This window comes from Oryctolagus cuniculus, unplaced genomic scaffold (genome assembly GCF_964237555.1).
Source record: "Oryctolagus cuniculus unplaced genomic scaffold, mOryCun1.1 SCAFFOLD_64, whole genome shotgun sequence".
NCBI classification, from domain to species: Eukaryota; Metazoa; Chordata; class Mammalia; order Lagomorpha; family Leporidae; genus Oryctolagus; species Oryctolagus cuniculus.
This window is the reverse complement of record NW_027208232.1, coordinates 695,602-705,345: the sequence shown is the minus strand read 5'-3', so window position 1 is coordinate 705,345 and position 9,744 is coordinate 695,602. Positions and strand designations below refer to the sequence as shown.

Below are 9,744 nucleotides of genomic sequence, written 5' to 3'. Positions count from 1 at the left end.
TTGAAATCCATAATCAGCAGCTTTGTTCAAAATTTCATTTTCTGTAACTGTGAAAGTGAAATTAAGGGACAAGATTTGGGACAGAATTCTTAAAGATACATGAAGAAGGTTATTGAGTGGTACATAACTTGGCAAACCCACAGCAGCAGGTTTTATATAAGAAACAAATCACCATAAACAGCTCACTCACACCATCAGAGTGCCCAATTTTGTCTTCTACCTCTTTAACTTCATCTCCATTATCAGCAATTTTATTTATGTTTTAGAATTTAGTTCAAATTGAAGGTATAACCAGAGGATATCACTACTCCTAATCTAGGTAATACCAGTGAGCCAAAATACAGTGTCTTCAATGGCAAACATCCAACTTTCAGTATTATGCCAAACTTATTAAAGAACATGATACTGGGATTTTTTACAATGATGGAATAATAAAAATCATTAGAGCAATTTATCAGGTTTATAATGTACATCAAGTGAAAGTGCTGGCAGTGTGTGCAAATGTAGAGCACAGTGTGTAAATTGTTGAGTATTGTCAGGCAGAAGTGAGATAATTGATCATGCTGGGTAAAAATATATGGGAACAAGAATTCAGCAGGCAATGTTAAGCAGAGAAGCACCACATGGAAGTATGGAATCATTGTTTAATCAATGGATACCCTATTCTGGGTTCACAGCTGGGAGGTAGAAATACACTTGGAGATGCAGAGGTCCCTGATCCTCTTCATGATGACTTTTACCCAACCCAACAAAGACAGTATTCTTAGTCATTCTCACATGGAAGCAAGTTCTTTATGCCTTTATCTCAGTTGTGGGCTCTTTCAATTATCCTTCTTCCAGTGCTGGACTTAAGTATCCTGCAAGTGAAGCAGATTTTCTTCCCCAGCAGAGCAGCTGGAGACAACAGTGGGGAATCAGGTGTCAATGATTTGGAAAATGTAATTGACCCTACAGAGCCCTCTAGTGGTGAATAGTCACATTCAAATGATTCATGGCCCATTATTATAGCCCAGTGAGGACCCCAGCAACACTCAGGCCTCCCAGAGTTAATTAAACCAAAGATGCTCTCCAGTTAGCACACCTTCTCTGGCTTGTTATTGAGAGAGGCGCTTGAGGACTTAATCTAGGAGAGCTTCCTTGTCAGATGCTTTGACCCCTAAGAGGAGAGTTCTTGCACAGAGTAATCATAAGCCTCTATCCCTGGTCCATGTTCTTGGATGCAATGTGCAAGCTTCATGACACAGAAAAATAAGGAACGAAGGAAGAAAGAAAGGAAGGAAGGAAGGGAGAAAGGAAGGAAGAGAGAAAGAAAGAAAGGAAGGAAGGGAGAAAGAAAGGAAGGAAGAAAGAAAGAAAGGAAGGAAGGAAGGAAGGAAGGAAGGAAGGAAGGAAGGAAGGAAGGAAGGAAAAGAAAATAGCATTGTGGTGCAACTCATGGGTTTACCATAAATTTAGATAAAGCGGGGGCTGGTGCTGTGCCATAATCATTAAGCCTCTGCCTGTGGCACTGGTATCCCATACAGGTGCTGGTTCATGTCTCAGCTGCTCCACTTCCAATCCAGCTTTGTGCTAATGACCTGGGAAAGCAGTGGATGGTGGCCCAAGTGCTTGGACCCCCGTACCCATGTGTGAAGAAGCTCATGGTTCCTGGCTTTGAGTTGGTCCAGCTCTGGCCATTGTGTCCATTTGGGGAGTGAACTAGCAAATGGAAGACCTCTCTCTTGGTCTTTCCCCTTGTCTATCTATGACTGCTTGTCAAATAAATAAATAAATATTTTTAAAAATTAGACAAAGTAACATTTATCTGTGTAATTTCTGTTCTATAAGTAAATCAGAAATTAGAGACTAAGCATAATTGGTTTTCAAATTTCCTATAAATCAAAAATTTACCTCTTGCAGTAGCATGCAGTAAAATTGACTTTTTCAAAGAGGAAGAAGTTTAATAAGAGCCTTCAAAGAACTTTCTATGATGAGCCAAATTCACTGTTGCCAGAAAAAGATTTGTAAATTTTAGGAAGGCTGATTAGAAAAAATCAGATATGCCTTCCCCTAGCCACATGACTTTGTGAGATTAAGAAAGTGCTTTGGCCGGTGCTGTGGCTCAATAGGCTAATCCTCCACCTATGGCGCTGGCACACCAGGTTGTAGTCCTGGGTGGAGTGCCAGATTCTGTCCCGATTGCAGGTGCAGCGGCCATTGGGGTTTGAACCAATGGAAAAGGAAGACCTTTCTCTCTCTGTCTCTCTCTCACTATCCACTCTGCCTGTAGGAAAAAAAAATAGAGAGTGCTTTGTTTCAACTTTTTCCTATTGATGAATACTGTCACTTGAAATTTTTTCTTTAAAACTAAATACTAAATACCAGTAATCAATCATCCAAATAAGTACATGATAATACACATTAATTATTTTTTATTCAGCACATCATAGTGACAAATGTAGAGTAGTAGCACATTTATAGTCTGTTCTGGACTCTATTAAAATATTTATTTATGAGAGAGAGAGAGACCTTCCACCTGCTGGTTCACTCCCAAATGACTCCATTGCTGGGACTGCGCCATGCAAAAACCAGGAGCAAGGAACTCCAACGGTTCTTCCATAAAAGTGGGAAGTGCCAAAGTATTTCAGTAATGTTCTGCTGCTTTCCTACACACATTAGTAGTGAACTGGATCAGAACTGGGACTGGAACCTGAGTTCATCTGGGATGCCAGCATTGTGAGCAGCTGCTTAATCTGCACCAAATGCTGGCCCCTGCTCTTGATTCTTAAAGGAAGGACACAGTAATGTCTAGCTGAAGAGAGATATGTACCAGACTTGAGTTTTACTATGGACAGATGACAGACACTGTAGATTTAGCTGAGTTTATGCCCAAGGGGTAGGACTCATTTAAGTTTCTTTTTTTAAAGATATGTTTTATTTACTTGAAAGACAGAGTTACAGAGAGAGCCAGAGCCAGAGCCAAAGTGAAAGCAAGAGCGAGAGCAAGAGAGAGAGAGAGAGAGAGAGAAGATGTCTTCCATTCCACTGGTTCTCTCCCCAATGACTGCAATGGCCAGAGCTGAACTGATCCAAGCCAGGAGCCAGGAGCTTCTTCCAGGTGTCCCATGTAGGTTAGGGGCCCAAGGACCTGGGCCATCTTCCACTGCTTTCCCAGGCCATAGCAGAGAGCTGGATCAGAAAAGGAGCAGGCAAGACTTGAACTGGTGCCCATAAAGGATGCTGGTGCTGCAGGCTAGGGCTTTAACCCACTGCACCATAGCACTGCCCCCATTTGGGTCTTCTAACAAATCCTGGTGTTAGCTTGACTTGTAAATAGAGACAATTAATAAATGGCACAATAACCTTGGTAAATAATAGAGATATCTTTTGTTTATTTAGAAGGAGACTTTTAAAAGTAATTTTATAAAGAATATAAGGAGGGACTAGCATTTAAGCCACCATTTGTGAGAATGAAATCCTATATGGGTGCCAGTTCAAGTTCTGACTGCTACACTTCTGCTACAGCTCCTTGATGATGGCCTGAGGAAACATTAGAGAATTGGCCAAGTGCTTGGGCTCCTTCACCATGTGGCAGGCATGGACGAAGTTCCTGGCTTTGACCTAACCCAACCCCTGTCTTTGTAGCCATTTGGGGAATGAACCAGATGATGGAAGATCTTTCTCTCTTCTCCGTAACTTTGACTTTCAAATACACAAATAAGTCTTTTATAAAATAGGTGATTTTATCCAATGTTAAAATGAATTCTTTAATGTTTCTTCAAAGGTCCTTTATTGTTCTGTATTGTAGGAAATAGCTGAAAATATTTAAACCCATTTTGATAGAGATTTTTAAAATTTATTTGAAAGAATTATAGAGATAGCTATAGAGATAGAGATATAGAGAAATATAGAGAAAGAGAGGGAGAGAGAGATAGAGAGAGAAAGAGAGAGATGTTGGTTCCATTTGTTGGTTCACATCCCAAATAGCCACAATGGCCAGGGCTGCGCTGATCCAAATCCAGAAGCCAGGAGCTCCTTCTGGGCTGCCCACATAGGTGCAGGACCCCAAATACTTCGACCATCTGAGACTTGAATTGGTGGCCATATGGGATGCCAGCACCATAGTCGCTGGCTTTACCCACTATTTTCACAGTGCTGGGCCTCAATTTTATTTTAAAAATAATAAAAAAATAAGTTGCATATCTTACTTACAATCAAAAAGACTAAAAATAGGTACATTTGTTTTGGGAATCTAACATTTTCAATCATTATACCCATTTAAAAGTCTTAGTACATCAGCTTGAACAGATACGGAGGTCCAGGTTGGGTAGATTTTTCTCTTCTGTGGAATTTACATACATTCTATCATCCTAATGATTTTTAGTTCTTTAGCAATGCTTTATATAAAAGCACTCAAAATTTCATGGTTATAAAATGAAATGATGATGTGTATTGTCCATGAACCTTTTGAAATACCTTCTTATAAAATATAGGGGCTGGCACTGTGGCATAGCGAGTAAAGCCACCGCCTGCAGTGCCAGCACCCCATATGGGCACTGGTTTGAGACTTGGCTGCTCCACTTCTGATCCAGTTCTCTGCTATGGCCTGGGAAAGCAGTAGAAGATGGCCCAGGTCCTTGGGCCCCTGTACCCATGGGGAAACCCAGAGGAAAATCCTGGCTCCTGGCTTCAGATCAGCTCAGCTCTGGCCATTGCAGACATTTGAGGAGTGAAGCAGCAAATGGAAGACCTCTTTCTCTCTCTGCCTCTCTTTCTCTCTCTGTGTAACTCAAATTAAATCTTGAAAGAGACAAAGGAAGGAAGGAAGGAAGGAAGGAAGGAAGGAAGGAAGGAAGGAAGGAAGGAAGACAGAAAAGGAAAGAAAGAAAACAGAAGGGGTAACAAGAACCTGAAATGACTGAGGCTTATGTCCTTGTTCCATCAGTCCCAACTCTGAGTATAGATAAGGACATGGGGTGCCAGTTTCTTTCTGGCTACTTCTTGCTGATATGAACCATTGACATGGAGTGAGTATCTGTACTCTGGATTGGATTGATTGAAGAGCAGTCTTGGGTTTTTCCTGCATAATTGCTGGGGATTTAGTAGTCATATGCTCCTGTAAAGACTTTTGAAACATGTTAATTGTACATGGTAATAATGGAAGCATTATGACTATGAGGATAAAAGGAGAAATTAGAAACATTGCCCATGGTGGGAAAGATGGCCAAAATGAGGAGAACAAAGAGGGATATAGGAGAGCAAAAGAGTCCTGCCAGTTAATGTGAAGACAGATGTACGCCTGAGTGCTCCTGTTTTGTTTAGTGTGTATGTGCAGTCAAGGAGCTGTGGGGTAGTTAGTCTGGCCTGCTTCTGGGCCTGGGGCCCCTCATTTCCTAGCTGGCCTGGGAGGAGAGCTGGCCTGAATAGATTAGTTTTAATAGGTGACATCTCTAAAAGAAATTTAGAACTCTGCCTGCAATGTTACTGACCCTAGGTCATCCCTTCAACCATGCTGGTTACTTTGGAAGTTGGGAAGAGTGAAGGGCTTTTTCAGTTTAGGGAGGGCCAACAGGGTCTGCAGCTCTGACCCAGGAGTCCTTCAACCTCCAGGGCAGTTCCATTTCCAGTAGTGTCGCTCTTGGTAGAGTTGTCAGGCCCCTTCAGGAGCCATCTTCTAGCATGACTGCTGCTTGCCCAATGCCCAGATTGCTCATATTGCCAATCGGTGCCATTTGAGGTAGACCGGCTTTGTTGGGTCTCCTTGGTGGAAGACTCCTATGTAAGGCAGCCATTAATTGGCCTGCCATCTATCCTTACATTGCTCCTGTACATTGGCTGCCTAAATAACTCCTCTTCCTCCTAGTCTCTGTTAAAGTGGACTACAGAGGCAGCCTTTGGGAAGGTCAGCCAAGGGGGTGCTCAATCCCATCCCTAATCCTTGGTGGCCAGAGCTACAAATCTATAGTCACAGGCATGTTATCACAGTGTTTTTCAGGGCTGGTACTGTGGCACAGCAGGTTAAAGCCCCAGCATGCAGTGCTGGCTCACCATACGGATGCCAGTTCAAGTCCCAGATGCTTCACTTTTGATCCAGCTCCCTACTAATGCACCTGGGAAAGCAGCAGAGGATGGCACAATTCCTTGGGCCCCTGGATCCATGCGGGAGAACTAGGAAGAAGCTCCTGGCTCCTGACTTTGGAATAGTTCTGCTCATGTGGCCGTTTGCAGAGTGAACCAGAAGATGGGAGACTTCTCTCTCTCTTTGTAATTCTTTCAGATAAATAAAATAAAAATAAACCTTTAGAATAAATAAAAATAAAAAAAGAAAGATAAGATTATGCCCATAAGGAAAGGTATGTCCCTCTAGGTAAGATCAAACATTAAGACCATCTTATCTAAATTGTCATGCATTTTGAAGTAATTATTAAGACCCTCTCTCCCTTAGTTTGGTTTGAAAAGGAAGGTTTCAAATGTTTGCTGTACAAAAAGTCTTTCAGAACCTTGAAGAGGACACATTTTAAACATAGAGCCCACAATGTTTCAATTTCCATGAGCAGTAAATCTGATTTTTAGTACAAAATGTGAATGATGAAAGACTTTAAATAGGTAAAATTGTAAATGGTTAAATTTATAAACTCATTAAATAAAAAGAAGAGGTGATTGCCTACTCCAGACAGTATTTTCGAAAGCATCTGCAAGATTTTATAAAACATTTATCTCTTTTAGGCCTCTAGGACCTTTTCATGAAGATAACCATCATGACTGATAGCAACACAACAAGATGATAGGACTTTTGTAGCATTTGGACATTTGTATTGATAGCATTTTACATCATCATAACATTTAGTACCATTTCACATCTTGACACTACCTTTAATATAACCCAATTAGCCTAATTAGTTGATGTCTCTACAAGATGAAAGAAATATCCTTTGACATTTCCAGGGCCCAACTGGAAATATCAAAGTCCAAAGAATTTGGAACTTTATTTTTGAATGCCTGCAAAGATGCCAAGAAGGCTTAAAATGTCTGGTAGAAATAGGATCCCCTTAACATCTTTTTTTTTCAAAAAAAACCTCAGATTTTATCAATGCACCCTTTAAAAAAGTATTTTTAAATTTCTGAAAGTAGTTTAATGTGAATCAAAAGAAGTTCCTGAGTAACTGCAGTAAACAGTCTTTTAAAATATATATATGTACACATATATATGTACACATACATACATACATATATATATATTAGCAACCTAGCTCATTTTGGTTCTGCCTTAATTTACCTCCCCAGCATTTAGTTGAATCAGTCCCTTTCTTCTTGTCAGCTCCCCATGTGCAAGTACAATAGCATCAGCTCTGGGAGTCGGCAGAGTGCAGATGTTTCTTGTCACTCTGTGTGGTCATCTGCATGTCTACTAGGCCAGGTTTCCAGAGTCACTGCAGGTCACATTTCTCTTCGATCTCACATCACATGTGACAGCCATGGACTCCTCACGTTTTCTTCATTAGACGCCGAGACTGCCACATGTGGAGCTTGTTGTAGGCTGTCTGCAGCATCTCTTCTATGTGGCTCACCAAATTTGTGCTTAAATACTGTCTCCGAATTTTTTCTTGGAATGGGCAGAGCTTTGTAACCTGGAATCGTTCCAAATTACTTTTCATTTTTATTACCTTTTCTTCTAGGAATGGTGTATTAACAGGAAAACAGGACCAGAAATGCCACAGAAGTTCTCCAACAGCCACATACAAGTGTTTCAATTCAGACTGAATATCATTTGGCACCATCTGGTTTATGGCTTGCTGTGTCCCTCCTTGCATAAGTGCTCCTCCGGGTGACAATGCTGTAATGGTACAACTGGCAGCAGCACTTGAGAGAACCTGAGTTAACCTAGGTGTATAAGCTTCCATTTCTTGCCTAATACTTTGAAAAGAATTAATAATGTCCTGACTTGTTGCATACTGTAGTGACTGGAGTGATTGGAGTCGGACCATGATAATACCTATCGGACTTCTTAAGGTTTAGTGCAATTGTTTTTACAGAATTATTTTTTCCCAATTCTTCATATTCAATGGATTCTTGTAACTTTGCCCTTTTGACTGCTAGCTGAAAGCAGTCGGCATCTCCGGAATTTCCATCAATGCTGCTGGGCTCACCATTTTCTGCTTCTTGTTTCCTGAGACCTGCTGCCAGAACCATGGCACTGTGATGGTTGAACCTCTTGATGATGGCAGCATTACTATTCTCCTTTATGGACTTAGAATTGGAAGTAGACGGCACAGAGGAAATGCCATAGCCCTCATCTAATGGCTTATCCTCTAAAGCTGTCAAATCCAGTAGTGGGTTCTTTACTCCTAATGAAACCATTGTTTTTAATCCTTTTTCATCTATTTTGGCACATTCTGCAAAGAGATCCTTTGACCCTGTATTCAGCCTGTCCCTATGAAAATAATGGGACTGGAAAAACCGCGTCCAGAATTCCTTTTCTGTCATGTTGTGAGGAACATTTTCTGCATATTTCATTTTTACTGCTGGGTAAGTCCTAAAAATGGACTCAATGATATCAGAAGTTAAACTGTATCTCAAACCATTACAGCCATCTGTTTGGGGCCGGACATCAGCCAGAAATGCTGCAGAAATGCCAACGTCCTGCTTATGGTTGGATGTGGAAGAACTATCTGTTGTGTTCACATTTAAGCGATTGGCCCAGAATTCCTCAGCACTGATCACTTGACTCACAACCAGGTCTTTATAGAGCTGAAACAAAACAGGATCTTCTTGCAGCATTCTGTTTTTCTCTTCCAGTTCTTTATTTGCTTTCCTCTTAAATTTGGGCAGCAGCTGCTGAAGAAGGTCCTTTACTGCATCACGCTTTCACTGCTGTGCTTTCATTGGAAAAATGGAAGTTTGTTGTGTCCCCTGCATGCAGGACCAGCTGAAGCTGAATTTTAGCTTTTCCTTCTGGACTGATTTTCTGGCATTTAATGTCAGCATACATATGGCTGATTGTAAACCTATCTTTGCCTTCAGGTGCCCAAGCAATTCTTTCTGCCATGAGGTACAGAGCTCCATCCTGTTTCTTCTGTCGCACCTTCTTTACAATCAGCAATACTTCTTCAGAGGAAGTTGCCATGATGGTTAGACGGTGCAGGTGGAAGCCACAACCCTGAGCAGGGAGTAAGTAGCTGTGTTGGGTCAGGTCGAGTTCCACTGCGCTTCTTAGAGCTGCTGCTGGGAAGAGGCGGAAACCCAGTGGCCGCAGCCGACGCCACCGCCTCTGTTACTGGGGGGTCTCGCCTCCTTCGCTGGCTGCGAGGGTTCTGAGGGCACGTGACCAGAAGTTCGAAGGCGGGCTTTCGGGACACGTGACCACAGAGCGCGGCCGCCATGACACCTTCCGCTAATTCCCTCCCTCCCCCACCGGTTCCCGACTGTTTTGTTTCCTCTCTCCGGTCTTGAGCACTTAAGGATACTGGCATCCTGGCGGGCCACCCATTTGGTCTAGAGCTCCTCCGGTGCGGTCCAGCGCCCTGTCTTCAACCCGCGGCGGCTCGCCGACTGCAGGCCGTAGGGAGCGTCATTGCGACGGCGGCTCGAGGGGGCGGGGATCCCTTAACATCTTAATGTAATATAGGCCAGACTTGATCATTGTTCAAAAGTGATCCCTCAAATGCTTTAAAATGAGCATATAATCAAACCACAACTCTTATTAATAAAGACTCAGGTGTTTTTAAACAATTGATCTCTTTGGTCTTTCTCTAAAATGGATAAGTA

General features: G+C 42.1%; 1 pseudogene; it reads right to left on the bottom strand.

Moving 5' to 3' along the window:
* Positions 1 to 7,135: 7,135 nt before the first annotated feature.
* LOC127489667 (general transcription factor IIH subunit 1 pseudogene) lies at positions 7,136 to 9,227 on the bottom strand (annotated as a pseudogene).
* Between the last annotated feature and the right edge of the window lie 517 nt (positions 9,228 to 9,744).